At 44.7% G+C, this 13,054-nt stretch overlaps 1 protein-coding gene across 1 annotated transcript in view; it reads left to right on the top strand.

Annotated features, from left to right (window-relative positions):
• Positions 1-13,054, top strand: part of LOC143768210 (uncharacterized) — a 422,546-nt gene that overhangs the window by 362,028 nt on the left and 47,464 nt on the right. The gene's annotated exons all lie outside the window — the stretch shown is intronic.

The following is a 13,054-nucleotide window of genomic DNA, read 5'->3' as shown; positions in this document are numbered from 1 at the left end:
CAGGAAAAATGCTATTAGCCTGCAGATATTGGCTTAATTTGCCTGTTAATAGTGTTGCTAACTTGCCCAATGCCTGCACATAGCCAGACATTGTTAGGAGAAAATTGATTTTATTCTCCCTGGCAGTATAAAGTTTTAATCATGGGGGTAGCCCCGTCACAGATTCAGTCATCACTCGGGGAATACAGAGCGGCTGCTGTACACATGCCCCTAGCCCTGAATTATTATTATTATCTATTTATATAGCACCATTAATTCCATGGTGCTGTACATGAGAAAGGGGTTACATACAGGGTTATAAATATCATTTACAGTAATCAAGTTTACAGTGACAGACTGGAACAGAGGGGAGAAGACCCTGTCCTTGCGGATTTACATTCTATGGGATAGTGGGGAAGAAACAGAAGGTCGGAGGTGCAGCAGCTCTGGCTGTGGTGAGGCTGCTGCTCTGGCGATGGCGAGGCGGCAGAATGGTTATTGCAGGCTGTAGGCTTTCTTGAAGAGATGACTGACATTGAATGACATTGACTCTGTATTGGGGCCGGCTGTCAGTCAGTGCTGGGGTTCTGTTACAGCCACCGCACTGTATATTCAGAGTCGTAACTGAACCAGCGCCGGCACCGCACCTGTGACTAAAACTGAATGCTGCCTGGGAGAATAAAGTTATTTTTTTCCCAGCTGCCTTTGGCCACACGTAGGTACTGGACAGGTTAGTAACAATATTAACCTGCAGATTAAGCCCATATCTGCAGGTTAATAGCGTTTTTGGTGGTGACGGGTTCCGTTTAATAAACATCAGATAAGTAGGGGAGCAGCCTTTTCATGTTCAGAATGTTGGAAATGTTTTATGTGAAAATTGTATCATCTTAAAGGGGTTGTGCACTACTAGGACAATCCCCCTGTCCTCATGTTTGGCCTTGTTAAAGTCAAAACACTCCTACTCCGCTCCCATGCATTTGCCATTCTATCTGTGTCTGGGTTCTCGCACCAGGGGCTCAGGTGAGGTTGTTACATCTCACGAGCCCTGCTCCCAATCAGTGTCTGCTTCTCTGTCCCGACTTTGGACATATTCAGCATCATCAGGAAGCCAGGGCTGCGGCTGCTCTCTGACTTCCTCATGATGTTCGATTTGTCCAAAGGTGGGGCGCAGGGCTCACTTGACATATCCTCTCATGAGTCCCAGGAACGCAAGTGCTGACACTGCTGGAATGGCGTCGGTCTGGGAGGCTTGCATAAGTGTTTTTATTTTAACAGGACCTTACATGAGGAATGAAAAGGGCAGTAGTGGACAACTTTTTTAAACATAAACAATCCCACACAGTGAAAAGTAATTATCATACCTAAAGTGTGAAAAATAAATTACTGAAAAGTCGTATTTTTTTTGACCATCAAAAAAACTCAGACAGAGAGAAACTATGTATGTTATTGACAAATTTTACAAAAACCTATAAAAGACAGTCATATAATTAAATGAGAAAGGGAAATTGCTTAAGAACTTACCGTATTGTTTAGACTAAAAGACACACTTATTAGCAAGATTTTTTTCTAGCTAAAAAGTGAGTGTGTCTTATAGAATAGAGGCAGCTTCCTGTCACAGAGGAGAACACTGAAAAAGTGTCCTTCCTGATCACTGAGACAACAGTTCTCTCTCCTCCAGCTCGCAGTTGTTTAACTGATTGGTGCAGAGCTGGAAAGGAATTTACTGGGACCTGCACAGAGGCTGCAGGTTCTGAGCGAGCAGCTTAAGCAACTTCCACCCAGCCTGCTCAAGGACGTTTCAGATCTTGTAAGGCCGGTTTCACACGTCAGTGGCTCCGGTACGTGTGGTGACAGTTTCCTCACGTACCGGAGACACTGACTCACGTAGACACATTAAAATAAATGTGTCTCTACACATGTTAGCCTGTTTTCACGGACCGTGTGTCCGTTTGCAAAACACGGAGACATGTCAGTGTTCGTGGGAGCGCACGGATCACATGGACCCATTAAAGTCAATGGGTCCGTGTAAACACGTACCGCACACGGATGCTGTCCGTGTGCCTCCCATGTGCCGACTGAGGACCACACGGACCGTGCAGGAGACAGCGCTAGATTTAAGCGCTGTGCTCCCTGCATGTGGTGCTGAAGCCGTCATTCATTCCTTCTCCCCAGCAGTGTTCGCTGGAGAGAAGAAATGAAAAATCAAGGGGTTTTTTGTGTGTGTTTAAAATAAAGTTCGTGGTCACCTCCCGCTTCCCACCCCCTGTGCGCCCGCCCGCTTGCATTAAAATACTCACCCAGCTCCCACGATGCTTCCTCTCAGCGCCGCAGCTTGTCCTGTGTGAGCGGTCACGTGGTACCGCTCATTACAGGGATGAATATGCGGCTCCACCTCCCATAGGGGTGGAGCCGCATATTCATCCCTGTAATGAGCGGTACCACGTGACCGCTCACACAGGACAAGCTGCGGCGCTGAGAGGAGGCTTCGCGGGAGCTGGGTGAGTATTTTAATGCAAGCGGGTGGGCACACGGGGTGGGAGGCGGGAGGTGACCACGAACTTCATTTTAAACACAAAAAAACCCAAAAACCTTGATTTTTCATTCCCTCTCTCCAGCGAACGCTGCTGGGGAGAAGGAATGAATGCCGGCTTCAGCACCTAAAGCAGAGGACAGCGCTTAACTTTAGCGCTGTCTCTTGCACGGTCCGTGTGGTCCTCAGTCGGCGCACGGGCGGCACATGGCTGCCGCACGTGTGCCACACTGATGTGCAACGGACACGGATAACTCCGGTACCGATTTTTCCGGTACTGGAATTTTCTGGATGTGTGAGACTGGCCTAACACTGTTTTACATATTTTCAAAAGTTGTCAGGTTCAATTATGCAATGAGCCATTTCTTAATGATTTTGACTTCCTGAATTAAAATCTGACAATTAAAATTTTTAGTTGTCTCCTGTTTCTGTGATATCAAAGAGTTTTCCTTTTACTGCTACATAAAATTAATGGATAAAAGTTTCAGCACTTTGAAACATTACTATATTTGCAAATGTAAAGATACAGAATATTTTGTTATGTCAATTTTCTGCTATTTATTTAGAGGAAACTTAGCAACAATTAAAATAACTAAAACATATCCAAACACTATTGCGAATTACAAACAGTTCCAGAAAACTTGGTCCTCATTCAGCGACAACTCATTTTTGCTTGTCTCTTGTACTCCTTCATAGGATCTTCTCTTACAATTGTCCATCAATAATCTGCAAGCATTGATGGATTCCATTTTCCTTGATATCTATTCTCCGTGACCACAATATATATTGGTGAAATCTCTCAGCATGCTTGCACTCACTGTTCTGCAGTTTGGTGGAAAAAGGTCTAAATGTGAATGTAAGAAATTCATCTTTAAATATGGGATCAAGGAGAAGGTGGCATTTATGCCAATTATTTACTCTTCTTCCTAGGGCATGCTTGTGGGGTCTCTGGAGAGCACAATGGCGATTCTCTCTAGCTTACTTATTCCTTCCAAAGACCATACTAAGGACTAGGGTACACTCATTATAGAAGGAAGAAAGGACATTCCAGCCAAACAGGAAAGGGTTATTTACAATTAGAGCAGTCAAACTGTTGAACTCCCTACCACAAGAGGTAGTAATGGCTGACACTAAAACAACTTTAAAAAAAGAGCTAGATGATTTTCTCAGTACACATAACACTGTGAGTTATAGATAATTTAGTGACAAAAAAATATAACTGGTGGAGAAAGGTTGAGCTCGATGGACCTAGCTCTTTTTTCAGCTTAGGTAACCTTCTAATGTTTCTATATGGTAACCTCCACCAAAGGACATTCAGAATTTATCTTAGAAAATTCACCAAAATGAGAATTAAAAAAAAACATAATTACAAACAATTGGTGATGTTTCAGTGGACTGATTGATCCAACTGTTCAAGGTGAACTCAGCAAGAGGTAAGGATGAAGACCAGTCCTCCTGCTGACTCACAAATAAACACTTTAAAATTTGTTGTAAAAATTGATATGTCCTTTCTGCCTGACAGTTTTTCAGTGTGCTATGCAGAGGAAAATGACAAGTCACTCCCCAGTCTTTCACAAAAGGCTCTCCAGAATTTGGAGACAATGTGCACTCCCCTATCAGACACAATGTTGAGAAGTATTCCATGCAATCTCACAAAATGGCAAATAAACAACCTGGAGAGTGTCTCACCATTAGGTATCCCTGACAAAGGAACAAAATGACTCTACTGAATTGGTCAAACACCACCAAAATAAGTCTTCTCACTAGACAGAGGCAATCTGTGATGAAATCCATGGATAGATAAATCCACTGTCTTTCTGGAACTGGCAATGGAGCCAATTCCCTGGCCGGCCGGTTATGACAGACTTTAGCATATGAACAAACTTCACAATTGAATACAAAATCTTTAACATCAATAATTATAGATCGCCAACAAAAAAAGCCTAGTAATAGCTTTCCGCATAGCTGTGACCCCAAGATGACCACTCAAGATGGAATCATGACACTCTTGCAACAGACACAATCTTAGGTACACAACTACAAATGATTTTGACCCAAGAGTAGTGGAAGGAGCCAACAACTGTACTTTACAGCTTCCAACTCAGTTTACCTCAGAAACCACAATGCCACATTTTGGTAGAATGGAGGTTCTGAAGGAGAAACTGAACTAAAACGGTATGATAGTGTGTCAGCCTTCATATTCTCTGACTCCGGCCTGAAAGTGATGTAGAAATTGAATCTAGATAAAAATAAACTCTCTATTCTGTCTAGGAGTTAGCTTTGTTTAGCTGAATCATTATATGCTAAATTCTTACGGTCAGTGACAACAGTGACTTGATGAACTCTAGAAAATGTCTCCATTCCTTAAAGGCTAATTTAACGGCGAGTAAAGGTACCTTCACACGAAACGACTTTGTAACGATATCGCTAGCGATCTGTGACGTTGCAGCGTCCTGGCTAGCGATATCGTTTAGTTTGACACGCAGCAGCGATCAGGATCCTGCTGTGATGTCGCTGGTCGCTGAATAAAGTCCAGAACTTTATTTGGTCGTCCGATCGCCGTGTATCGTTGTGTTTGAAAGCAAAAGCAACGATACCAGCGATGTTTTACACTGGAAACCAGGGTAAACATCGGGTTACCAAGCGCAGGGCCGCGCTTAGTAACCCGATGTTTACCCTGGTTACCCGCGTAAAAGTAAAAAAAACAAACAGTACATACTCACCTGCGCGTCCCCCAGCGTCTGCTTCCTGACACTTACTGAGCGCCGGCCCTAAAGTGAAAGTGAAAGCACAGCGGTGACGTCACCGCTGTGCTGTTAGGGCCGGAGCTCAGTCAGTGTCAGGAAGCAGACGCTGGGGGACGCGCAGGTGAGTATGTACTGTTTGTTTTTTTTACTTTTACGCTGGTAACCAGGGTAAACATCGGGTTACTAAGCGCGGCCCTGCGCTTAGCAACCCGATGTTTACCCTGGTTACCCGGGGACCTCGGCATCGTTGGTCGCTGGAGAGCGGTCTGTGTGACAGCTCCCAGCGATCAAACAGCGACGCTGCAGCGATCGGCATCGTTGTCGCTATCGCTGCAGCGTCGCTTCGTGTGAAGGTACCTTAACTCACAATTCCAAGGTGGGAGTTGTTGGCAGACGACATATCAAGACGCATTTAGAGAGAGCTCCATCTAACTCAGATTACTTGCTATTATCCTGCTACAATCGGGTGACAAATTATATTTTCAGATACCTCCTGCTGTGGTGCATGTCAAGAGATGAATAGAAGATCTTAATCCTTAATTGAAAAGTTCCGGGAATTCACTAGGTCGTCATCGCAAGATGGCGCCGAAACTCCAGCACAACATGGGAAGGAGGAGATGGCACGAAATGAGGCTAAAAGTGAAGCACATCCAGAAGTACCTGAGCCTATATTAAAGCAGGTATCTGTACAACTCCTCTCTGCTATACAAGACACCAAGATAGCTCTTACTGTAAAAATACATGAGGTGAAGATACAGGTGCATCTCACAAAATTAGAATATCATCAAAAAGTTAATTTATTTCAGTTCTTCAATACAAAAAGTGAAACTAATATACTGTAGAGAGGTATTACAAACAGAGTGATCTATTTCAAGTATTTATTTCTGTTAATGTTGATGATTTGGGTTTTCATTGGCTGTAAGCCATAAAGTCATCTCAGTAAATTAGAATACTTTATAACACCAGCTTGAAAAAGTTATTTAAAATCCGAAATGTTAGCCTACTGAAATGTATGTTCAGTAAATGCACTCAGTACTTGGTCGGGTCTCCTTTTGCATCAATTACTGCATCAATGCAGCGTGGCATGGAGGTAATCAGCCTGTGGCACTGCTGAGGTGTTATGGTAGCCCAGGTTGCTTTGATAGCAGCCGTCAGCTCGTCTGCATTGTTGAGTCTGGTGTCTCATCTTCCTCTTGACAATACCCCATAGATTCGCTATGGGGTTAAGGTCTGATGAGTTTGCTGGCCAATCAAGCACAGTGATACTGTTGTTTTTAAACCAGGAATTGGTATTTTTTGGCAGTGTGGACAGGTGCCAAGTCCTGCTGGAGAATGAAATTTCCATCTCTAAAAAGCTTGTCAGTCGAGGGAAGCATGAAGTGCTCTAAAATTTCCTAGTTGACGGCTGCGCTGACTTTGGTCATCATAAAACACAGTGGACTTATACCAGCAGATGACATGGCTCCCGAAACATCATTGATTGTGGATACTTCACACTAGACCTTGGAAAACAAGGTCCCAGAGTATGGAGGAAGAGTGGAGAGACAGACAATCCAAGCTGCTTGAGGTCTAGCGTGAAGTTTCCACAATCAGTGATGGTTTTTAATGTTTGTAGGTGTGATAGAACTGAGCCATGTGATGGGGGCAGGTTTTTTTTAAATTCTTGATCAATATAAAACCTTGATTCACTGGTTTAACACTAGGTTATGACTAAGGGGCATATTTGGCCCTGAAGTGCTTAAACCGGTGTCTGGGACTCCTGGTATTTCTGCCATTTTTTCTTTTGTCGGTTGTCTATGCTTTTACGTGAATATTTTGGAATAAAGCTTATTAGAGTGCAACCTCTTGGTGCTTGATTTATTACTACTTGTTGGATATATTGTTTGTTAGTTGTAGTTAAAGATTCCCAATTATTGTTATTGGGACTCTACTGTATTCTGAAAGGATTATTATGGTGCTAGTGTCCAGAACAAGAATAAAACATAACTTTTAATATAAACCGCCTTAAAACCTGTTGGATAATTCTCAAGAAGACACAACAGTGATAAAGTGCAAATAAGTGCTCGACGCAACCAGTGCTCAATTAAAAAAAAAAATCTGCAGTTTCTTTCACGGGAGCATCTGTGTAGCTTGAGGGAATGGGAAGGAGTTTCTATTGTACCCCGGCCGTGCCCCTGCAGTGCTCCCGCCCTTACAAGGGCAGTACCCAAGTAAGGCTAGTAAATTGTACCCACCAACACCATGTAAAGCTTCCCAACGCGTTTCCTCCCCCGTGCGGGGGATTCATCAGGGGAAAAGAAATGTAAAAATTGTGGTAGTTTTAGAAGCCCCTACATCGGGAGGTGGCTCCAATGTCCAATACCCCAGATTTCAGGTTAGGACTGTTTATTTGGTAAGGTTTATTTGGCTTAGCTCAGAAACCCCCAACAGATCGATAATCCCCCATCCTCGTTATCCTCCTTAAAACCTAGAATTAAAAATACTCCACCATATTCTCAATATAACAATAAATATAAATCCTTTAATAAAGCTAAATCAATGGTGAGAGATACCCCTACTAAGGTTGGAAATGAAAAGTAAAGGAGACTCTCAGATCATATTTATAGGGACCTTCGACAGACAATCCTTGGCAATCATGAACATTTTGCACAGGTATTGGCCCATTCTACAGGCAGATTCAGATCTAAAGAGAGTGGTTACTCTATCCCTTCATTAACGTACCGTCGTGGCCTAAATGTATGAGAACATTTAGTACATAGCCATTTTATATCAGGAGATAAATTAATTGAGACCACAAAATTGGCTAAATGGGAGACAAACTGGCTCATTTCCCTGTAAATCCTGCAGTTTCTGCCAATACCTGCCCACTGTAAAAGAGTTCCAAAATTCACATGATGGCGTTGTATTTACCGTCAAATGTAGGATTAATTGTAAAACTGAAGCGGTCATATACATAGCGAGGTGCCCGTGTTTCAAAGTCTATGTGGGCAAGACGATTCAGGAATTCCTTAGAAGGATCTCTAAACGCATCATTACCATCAATACCGAGACTAACACTCCATTATCATTGCACATGAGGACACTGCATGCATCCAATCCGTTGGACATCAAATTTTGAGAAGACATCTAACCTAACCTTAGGTACTAGGGGAGGAAATATCAACAAATTACTACTTCAAGAAGGATCCAGGTGGATTTATAGGCTACAGTCATGGGCCCCACAGGTCTAAATGAGGGTTTCACCTACACAGCATTTCTTTAAATTGTGTCAATGTACTACTGGTGGAAGATCATTTATTAGTAAATTATTCCTGTCTTTTGTACATTAAATTTTCTATAAAATTGATTTAGGTGTCTTTGATGGTCAGGCATATTTTAAGGAGGGATCGTAAAAATTTACTGGAGTTATAGGAAAATATATTACTGACAGTTACAAAAAAATTTAATAATACCAAGTTTAAGAGGTTGTTCTAAGGTTTTGGCTAACAGGAATGCTTATCCTCTTCTACTAAAAGAATGATGAATAATATATATATATAAGATAGATGACTAATGCCAAATAATAGAGTTTAATAGTGGCCTTTGTTATAGTTTAATACCATACAGGAACACTAGGTAGTGTCAAATCATCATCTATGAGGATGCTGCGGTCTTACTCTTTACTGAGCCTAGCAGTGACGTGTCCTTTATATCTGTCAATGTTAGAATGGGAAGCGCAGGCGAGATAACACGGACTTCCTATTGGCTATTCTATGACGCGACAGACAGCTATTTGAGAATAATACACAGGCACAGTGAATACCTCAGTGATTCAAAGGTCCTATTCAGTGGCGTAACTACAAAGTTATGGGCCCCGGTGCGAACTTCCAAATGGGTATATCCAGCACAGCCCGCACAGTGGTATATCCAGCACAGGGATATATACAGCAGAGCCCGCACAGGGATATATACAGCAGAGCCCGCACAGGGGTATATACAGCACAGCCCGCACAGGGGTATATACAGCACAGCCCGCACAGGGATATATACAGCACAGCCGGCACAGGGATATATACAGCAGAGCCCGCACAGGGATATATACAGCACAGCCCGCACAGAGATATATACAGCACAGCCCGCACAGGGATATATACAGCACAGCCCGCACAGGGATATATACAGCACAGCCCGCACAGGGGTATATACAGCACAGCCCGCACAGGGATATATACAGCAGAGCCCGCACAGGGGTATATACAGCACAGCCCGCACAGGGGTATATACAGCACAGCCCGCACAGGGATATATACAGCACAGCCGGCACAGGGATATATACAGCAGAGCCCGCACAGGGATATATAGAGCACAGCCCGCACAGAGATATATACAGCACAGCCCGCACAGGGATATATACAGCACAGCCCGCACAGGGATATATACAGCACAGCCCGCACAGGGGTATATACAGCACAGCCCGCACAGGGATATATACAGCACAGCCCGCACAGTGGTATATACAGCACAGCCCGCACAGGGATATATACAGCAGAGCCCGCACAGGGGTATATACAGCACAGCCCACACAGGGGTATATACAGCACAGCCCGCACAGTGGTATATACAGCAGTGCCCGCACAGGGATATATAGAGCACAGCCCGCACAGGGATATATACAGCAGAGCCCGCACAGGGGTATATACAGCACAGCCCGCACAGGGGTATATACAGCACAGCCCGCACAGTGGTATATACAGCAGAGCCCGCACAGGGATATATAGAGCACAGCCCGCACAGGGGTATATACAGCACAGCCAGCACAGGGATATATACAGCACAGCCCACACAGTGGTATATACAGCAGAGCCCGCACAGGGATATATACAGCACAGCCCGCACAGGGATATATACAGCAGAGCCCGCACAGGGGTATATACAGCAGAGCCCGCACAGGGGTATATAGAGCACAGCCCGCACAGGGGTATATACAGCACAGCCCGCACAGGGATATATAGAGCACAGCCCGCACAGGGATATATACAGCAGAGCCCGCACAGGGATATATACAGCACAGCCCGCACAGGGGTATATAGAGCACAGCCTGCACAGGGGTATATAGAGCACAGCCCGCACAGGGATATATACAGCAGAGCCCGCACAGGGATATATACAGCAGAGCCCGCACAGGGGTATATAGAGCACAGCCCGCACAGGGATATATACAGCAGAGCCCGCACAGGGGTATATAGAGCACAGCCTGCACAGGGGTATATAGAGCACAGCCCGCACAGGGATATATACAGCAGAGCCCGCACAGGGATATATACAGCAGAGCCCGCACAGGGGTATATAGAGCACAGCCCGCACAGGGGTATATAGAGCACAGCCTGCACAGGGGTATATACAGCACAGCCTGCACAGGGATATATACAGCAGAGCCCACACATCTCATCCCCCCCCCCCCCCCCGATAATGGCCCCACAGTCCAGTTAAAAAAAAAAAAAACCTCTCCTCACCTTTCCTTTTGCCCGCGCTGCTCCCGGCGGCTGCAGTCTGCCCAGGACACTGCAGGTGCGCGATGATATGACGTCATCGCGCACCCGCAGTGTACTGTCAGAGGCAGAGCGGGGAATGATGGGAGAGGGGGCGTCAGCAGACGCTCTCTCCTCCATCATTGCATTGAACTATACCAGTGTCATAGACGCCGGTATAGTTAAATGCGGCGGCGGCGGCACTGGCGGGGGGGGAACAGTGCAGCGGCCCACTACTGGCACCGGCTCTTCTGGCATTTGCCAGAAGTGCCCGATGGCCAGTCCGGCCCTGCACTGACCTGCCAACCCGGGGCCCCTGACCTGCGGCGCCCGGTCGCAATGGCGACCGCTGCGACCGCGGTAGTTACGCCCCTGGTCCTATTTCTTCTTCTGATGGAATAACCAGAAAGGACTTCATTGGTTCTTACATGGCGCCAACTCCATGGACTGGCTTGACACTGAAGGTGACCCTCACAAAACATAATTCTATTGGCCAGGTAAGAACGTGTTTGTGCTATTAGCACTTATAGGTCCTTGCTTCTTAACTGACACTGTGTTTAACCCCTTCCCGACCTCCGTCGTACTAGTACTGTGGAGGTCGGTACCCCCGCTTTGATGTGGGCTCTGGCGCTGAGCCCGCATCAAAGCCGGGACATGTCAGCTGTTTTGAAAAGCTGACATGTGCCCGCAATGGTGGCGGGTGAAATCGCGATTCACCCAACGCTATTAGTTAAATAGCTGACAGTGGCATTTAACTACCGCTTCCGGCCATCGGGCCAAAAATGAGTGCATCGCCGACCCCAATCACATGCTCGGGCGTCAGCAATGCATCGGCATAACAACCAGAGGTCTCCTTGAGACCTCTATGGTTGTTGATGCCGGCTTGCTGCGAGCGCCACCCTGTGGTCGCCGCTCATAGCAAGCCTGTAATTCAGCTTTGGAGCAATCTATGCATCGCTCCTATGTAGCAGAGCCGATCCAGTTGTGCCAGCTTCTAGCCTCCCATGGAGGCTATTGAAGCATGGCAAAAGTAAAAAAAAAAGTTTAAACAAATAAAAAAAATATAAAAGTTTAAATCACCCCCCTGTCACCCCATTCAAAATAAACCAATAAAAAAAAAATCAAACCTACACATATTTGGTATTGCCGCATTCAGATTCGCCCGATCTATCAATAAAAAAAGGATTTACCTGATCGCTAAACAGCGTAGCGAGAGAAAATTAAAAACGCCAGAATTATGTTTTTTATGTTTTTTTGTCACCGCGACATTGCATTAAAATGCAATAACGGGCAATCAAAAGAATTTATCTGCACCAAAATGGTATCACTAAAAACGCCAGCTCAGCACACAAAAAATAAGCCCTCACCTGAGCCCAGATCACGAAAATGGAGACGCTACGGGTATTGGAAAATTGCGCAAAAAAAGTTTGGAATTTTTTTTTCACCACTTAGATAAAGCGTAACCTAGACATGTTTGGTGTCTATAAACTCGTAATGACCTGGAGAATCAAAATGGCAGGTCAGTTTTAGCATTTAGTGAACCTAGCAAAATAAAAGCCAAACAAAAAATAAGTGTGGGATTGCACTTTTATTGCAATTTCACTGCACTTGGAATTTTTTTCCAGTTTTTTATTACACGACATGCTAAAACCAATGATGTTGTTCAAAAGTAGAACTTGTCCCGCAAAAAACAAGCCATCACATGGCCATATTGACAGGAAAATAAAAAAGTTATGGCTCTGGGAAGGAGGGGAGTGAAAAACGAGAATGCAAAAATGGAAAAGGGCAAGGTCTTGAAGGGGTTAACCTGTTGGAAATAACCTTATATCAACCTCTAAGTGTCCCTGATTGGTCCAGTCTTCCGACTCCATTGATTGAATGATTCCTTATGACATTACAGACCAACTTTATATGTCTGTAGACTCCATATGGTGACCATCTGCAGCCTCAGTTCCCTGAAAAAGCCAGTAATGGCGAAACATGTCCGGGGGCAGCTGTTTCATTTTAGACCGGTTAGTCCACATTATTGTAAAAAGCCATAAGAGTGGTCCGCGGCCACCAAGGCAATAATCCTATTTACAATTAATGCCCGAAAAGCTGTAGATAGGCTTCACAAGGGGAAGTGATGACCAATATTTACCCATAAAGGCTATTTAGCCAGTGGAACTACTCACTTTAACTAGCATAAAAGGGAGGAATTGAATACTAGCTACCCTCATGTGAGATCACCTATAAATAATAGATTTCTATAATAACAGGGAAGAAATGGTTAACACTTACCGTATATACTC

Source organism: Ranitomeya variabilis, chromosome 4 (genome assembly GCF_051348905.1).
Source record: "Ranitomeya variabilis isolate aRanVar5 chromosome 4, aRanVar5.hap1, whole genome shotgun sequence".
NCBI lineage: Eukaryota > Metazoa > Chordata > Amphibia > Anura > Dendrobatidae > Ranitomeya > Ranitomeya variabilis.
This window is presented reverse-complemented; position numbering and strand designations above follow the sequence as displayed.